This window comes from Panicum virgatum, chromosome 6N, assembly GCF_016808335.1.
Source record: "Panicum virgatum strain AP13 chromosome 6N, P.virgatum_v5, whole genome shotgun sequence".
Lineage (NCBI taxonomy): Eukaryota > Viridiplantae > Streptophyta > Magnoliopsida > Poales > Poaceae > Panicum > Panicum virgatum.
Window position 1 is genome coordinate 42,412,878 of NC_053150.1, and position 6,000 is coordinate 42,418,877.

The following is a 6,000-nucleotide window of genomic DNA, read 5'->3' on the forward strand; positions in this document are numbered from 1 at the left end:
TTTTTAAAATTACTATCATAATTTTTAATTCATTTTTTCTACGGGCATAAACATTGATTAAAAATTCCACACAAGTTTTAGAAAAATATTTGCACACCACAACACCATGCTCGAAAAGTAGAAAAGTTGTAGCCTACAGTGTACTGAAATATTTATTATTTGGCCAATAAACGGAGCCTCCACATTGATTTCAAGGACTAAAAATTCTCATGTTAATCGAAAGAAATAAGAGAAATTAAAATTACCCACCAGTGTCATTACGATAAAAATCGGCCAAAAATACCACTTTGTTTGACTAAATATAGCCCACCATGGCATTATAAAGAAGTTAATCCAATATGTAACATAATAATGAGACTCCAAACAACTAGCGTTGGGTAAACTAGGAGATTCATAGAAATTACTATCATGATTTTTAATTTATTTTTTCTACAGGCATAAACATTGATAAACAATTCCGAACAAGCTTTAGAAAAATATTTGCACACCACAGCACTACGCTGGAAAAAGTAGAAAAGTTGTAGCCTCACAGTTTAATGAGAAATACTATCATTTTAGTTGAATAATTGTAACCATATAGGAGTGAGGAATATTATTTTTAGTATACAATCAAAATATGTACAGACAAAGTTAATATGTGTTCTATTTACTAACATTTCAGTCAAAAGTCATGTTAAAACTAATAAATGGCGCTGAAAAAACCAGAAACAACCTTATGTCAACCATTGTTTATCTCACTATCTTAGTCAAATCAGTTGCAATATATTTGAATTGATTAAATGAGTACCCGAGGCTAAGAGAGGAACAAAATAGGTGCACTAAACCCCTATTCCATTGGAAACGATAAAGGGGATGAGAAAAAAATAAGAAAAAAGGAAAAGGAAAATAAGAAAAAGGAAAGGCCATAAACCAGCGCGGATACGGAGTGGACGACGCGGAGGAGTGAAGCGTGGAGTGTGGAGGAACTATTATTGGATTAGGGGCGACAACGAAGAAATAAATGGTTGATGGTGAATAGGATTCACATGCTCTATCGATTCTACGAATTAAGCTGGGAATGAGAGAGTAAACCTCTCCTTTTTGTCTCTCCCCTTGAGCAACCAAGATAACAGCAAATAAGAAGCAGCAGCACCAGCAGGTGTGTACCGGAAAGACGCCAAGAAGCTGCCGCAAATCATTGACATAGAATTCAAATTAAATAAATAAAAACATTACACTACAACATTAACTGTAACACATAAACCTAAAAAAATGCTCAAAACATTTCTTATGTCAAAACTAACACTACCTCCAAATGAATAATAATCTGTTTGCCATTGACGCGATCCTCAAAATACAACTTTGAGTACTATTAAAAAATTTACACTTTAGTGAAACTAAATATTTTTTAATCAACATATACTACAACGAACTTAGAACTATCTCAAAATGATATCCAATTCAAACTTAGAAGGAGTATGAAAATAAAATCAAATTATTGACCCTCAAAATAGCTTTAATAGATCTTGATTTTTGTCGACAAAAAAATGCTTTATGAAAGCCGATTAAAAAGATGTAACCTTAAATATACTTACATCAAGCCGCACAAATAATAAATATAAATAATTAAATAATTTAAAATATAACATTAGAGATGGTAACATCTAACCGCGCAAATGCGCGGGTGGCCTTTCTAGTTTCATTAAACCCTCGAGACAGAAAATATATGGTTACTAATGTATATTAGCTATAGTGTTGTGAAGCGTCCCCTCATAAGAGAAGACTTAAATGTGATACCAACATCAGTCCAGGAGGCTGATGACACATTTATTACATCAGATGGTTTATCACCGTACAACTCTTCACGGTAATGGGCAGTGAAGCGCCACTATCGCAAGGATTACAACTAAAACCCACACAACTACATTAACTACGAAGGGGGGGTCATCAGAGTCTTGCGCCATACGAAACTTCCTACGGGTGACCCTATCCACAGGCAAGGCTGGGTGCAAGACGATACCCTACTCGACGTCTTCGGGAACGTAGTCTGGACCTTTCTCTGAAAAAATTAAGAATGGGGTGAGTACAAACGTACTCAGCAAGTCCAACCACACCCACAGAGGGGGTATAAACAGAATATAATGCACAGGATAAATAAAAGATAAGGCTAGGGTTTAATTTGCGGAAAGCAATCTTTTATGCATGGGTTCATTTGAAAGAAAGGATTTTCAAAGCAAGCTTTCTTTGTACCGAATAACACATAATGTTGGCCCACACAGGACCCTAATTTTTAAGCTGCTACCGGACTCCTCATCCGCCGTAGCACACGGCACAACTGCCGGACACTTTTTCCAAAACAACTCACGCCAACCCATCCCAAAATAAACACTAGTTATGTGACCACACCGTAACTCGCCCAGTACCGTGGGCACGGCTATTCGAATAGATTTTAACTCTGCAGAGGTGTGCAACTTTACCCACAAGTGGGGTACCACAGCTCGAACACCGTATTGTCGGTGTAGATCCCAACAAAGCCATTACCCACCTTAGCTAGACCTGACTAGCCATCACGGGATCCACAAAGGGGTCATTGACCTATCACAGAGGTTTTAACCAGGGCATAAGTCACACAGAGCTAATCCCTTCTCCTTGATCACCCGTTGCTCTCAGCCCTCCTGATGGCTATCAGACTAACTAGTGTGATTTTATGCTAAGCTGTTGCCCATTCAACGGTCGAGTGGTTTGCACGATAGTGGAGTTAGGTGAGATGACACACCAACTCAGTCCTTAATTGTGACAAGATGGATATCTCCCTTCCTTGCTCTACCACACAGGCACGAGCACACCCATCGGCAAATCACACAGAAATGCCATCCATCCCGTCTAAATTCATCTTTCGAAATTCCACTTTTCTCTCTTCCCACACACGCACACATTTTCTTTATAAAACAAGTTGTATTGTGTATAAGGTCCTAAGCGTTCTATCAATGATTAACGTCCGAACAAAACACATTCAGACGTTAATCTATGTGGTCAAGGAATAGTTATAACAAATCAAGGGGTGGCTATCCAATCATGTTTTCAGCAAGCAAAACATATGCAATTTTCTAAAACAGGCCAATAGGTTGTGTTTATAAAAACTAGGACAAAAGCATGCATCAAAGGATGGGATTGAACTTGCCGTCTTCGAAGCCTTCCGGGAGGTCCTGGTCGAAGTACTGTCCTTCAGGCTCGGGGTCACGGAACTGGTCCTCATTCGCCTTCGCGGAACTGGTCCTCATTCGCCTGCTCACAGTACTACTCGTCGACAGGTTCTCCCTCATTCACACCGTGATCTACGACGCATACAAACAAACACCCAATCAAGAAAAAGAAATAAAAGTTTTAACGTTGAGCTCGATTCGGAAATAATTAAAATATGAAGATAGGAGTAATATTTTTGGGCGGTTTCCTAATGGTGTGGCCAAAACTATGCTAGGAATGGTGTGGTAAAGTTTCAGATCGATCGGAGGTTGATTGACACATAAAATGATAGGTTATATAAAGGTTTTGGGGTTAAATAAGGACTCAGGGTCCTATTTGTAATTATTTCTGAGAGTGGAAGGGCCTGATCATAATTTCTGGAAATATCCTGGACATACCAAAAAGGTGTAGGGGTTTATTTAAAATTAAGTATATATGGGAAATGATTTATTTTGGATTATAACACAAGGAAGGGCTAAAAAGCTAAAATGATGGGGGCTCTTTATAGAATAGAGGGAAGGGGAGGGGCTTTTTTTTTGGCAAAAGTGCCCCCCTCTTCCTCCTCAGGCACAGAACAGAGGAGGGGGAGTAGTGCGGCGCCGGCGGTCGGGGCCAGCGGCTCTGAGGGTCGGCGACTGCCATGGGGAGGGGGAAAAGGGGGATGAGGCCATGGGGAACCTGCTCCCCGCCTCGATTTGGGCCGGGGTGCAGGGAGGCGGGTGGCGGGCGGCGGCGCTGTGGCAGCGGCGTTGTGGAGCGCGGCGGCGGCCAGGGAGTGGTGGAGAAGGGAGAGGAGGAGGAGGGGATCCCGGTGCGCCCCGTACCTTGGGCCGGGGTGGCTTGTGGACGGTCCTTCACGGCGGCGGGTGACAGCGGGCCGAGGAACGCACGGAGGCGGCGCTACGGCGCTAGGCGAGAGGGGGCTGGAGGTGGCAGAGGTGGCTGTGGGGTGGAGGAGCGGCGCGGGGGGTCTCTTTATAAGGTGGTGGAGCGGCACACGGGCGGCGAGGCCGGCACGGGGTGATGGGACGGCTCGGGCAGGCGCGGCGAGCGGGCCAGCGGCACTGTGGTTGACGGCGGGCGGCGCGGCGAGCAGTGCTGCGCTTGGGCGTGCGCAGGGGTGGCCGGCGGCGTGGGCGGGGCTCGCACGCGGCTTGGCTCGCTGGCGGACACAGGAGCGCGGGCGTCGAGGCAGGCGAGCGGCAGGGCGGCTCAGCGTTGGCGCGGTGGGGTGCGCGCCAGGGGGAGGTGTGCACACGCGGGCAGGCGGCCGGACTGGGCGGGCGTGCGCGCGTCCGAGTGGGCCAAGGGCGGCGGCGGCTGAGCTGCGTTTGGGGGCGCGAGGCAGAGAAGGGAGGGAGGGAGGGGAGAAAGAAGGAGGGAGAAAAAGAAAAGAGAGAAAAAGGAAAAGAAAAAAAGGAAAAGAAGAGAAAGGAAAGGAGAAAGTGAGAGAGAGAGGGCGAGCGTGCGCCGGCGGCGATCGCGGCCCCGGTCGACCACGCTCAGCGGTCGCGTGCGCGCGCGGACGAGGCCACAGGGAAAGGGGTCGGGGGGGGGGGTTGGAAATCGGACGTTTGGAACAGAGAAGAATTCCGGGAATTAGGGTTCAGGGTTTTAGGAGGATTTTGAGCTCAACGATAAAAAGTTTTGGGAAAAAAATATTTTAGCGCGTGATTTAATTTTGATAAATTTTCGGGATGTCACAAACCTACCCCACTTAAAATGAATCTCGTCCTCGAGATTCGGCTGGCTCCTAAACAGATGGGGAAACTCCTTTTTCAGAGCGTCTTCGCGTTCCCACGTAGCTTCTTCTACTCCGCGTCTGCTCCACTGAACTATGCAAATCTGTACTTCGGAGTTTCTTGTCCTCCTAGTGGCTGTGTCTAGGATCTTGACCGGTATTTCCTGGTATCGCAGGTCTGGCTGCAGATCTATTGCTTCTATTGGCACGTGTTCTGCCTCGGGTACTCTCAAACACCTTCTTAATTGCGAGACATGAAACACTGGGTGTATATCCGACATTTCTTCTGGTAACTCCAGACGGTACGCTACTGCTCCGACTTTCTTCAGAACTTGGTACGGTCCAATGTACCGAGGGGCCAACTTTCCTTGTACTTGAAATCTTCGAGTTCCCCGAATGGGTGAAACCTTGAGATAAACGAAGTCTCCTGGGTTGAAGCTTATTTCTCATCTTTTCTTGTCTGCGTAGCTTTTCTGTCGAGATTGGGCGGCCTTCAGATTCTCTCTAATCTCAGCCACTCTTTCTTCTGCTTTCTTTATGAGTGCGGGTCCAACTAGGACACGTTCTCCAACTTCTGACCACATAAGAGGGGTTCTGCATTTTCTCCCGTAGAGAGCTTCGAACGGTGACATGCCCAAGCTTGCTTGGTAGCTGTTGTTGTATGAAAACTCGGCATAGGGTAAACTCTGCTCCCAATCTTTGCCATAGGTAAGGACACATGCTCTCAACATATCCTCCATAATCTGATTCACTCTTTCTGTCTGGCCATCCGTCTGTGGGTGATAAGCGGAGCTGAAATCCAATTTGGTGCCCCTGGCTTTATGCAAACTTTTCCAAAACCTAGAGGTGAATTGGGTCCCTCTATCTGAAACAATTCTACTAGGCACACTATGCAACTTTACTATATTTTCCACATAAAGCTTTGCTAGCTTTTCTCCACCGTAATTGGTCCGCACAGGTATGAAGTGAGCCGCTTTAGTGAGTCGGTCCACTATTACCCATATGGAGTCATGCCCCTTCTGAGTTCTAGGCAGTCC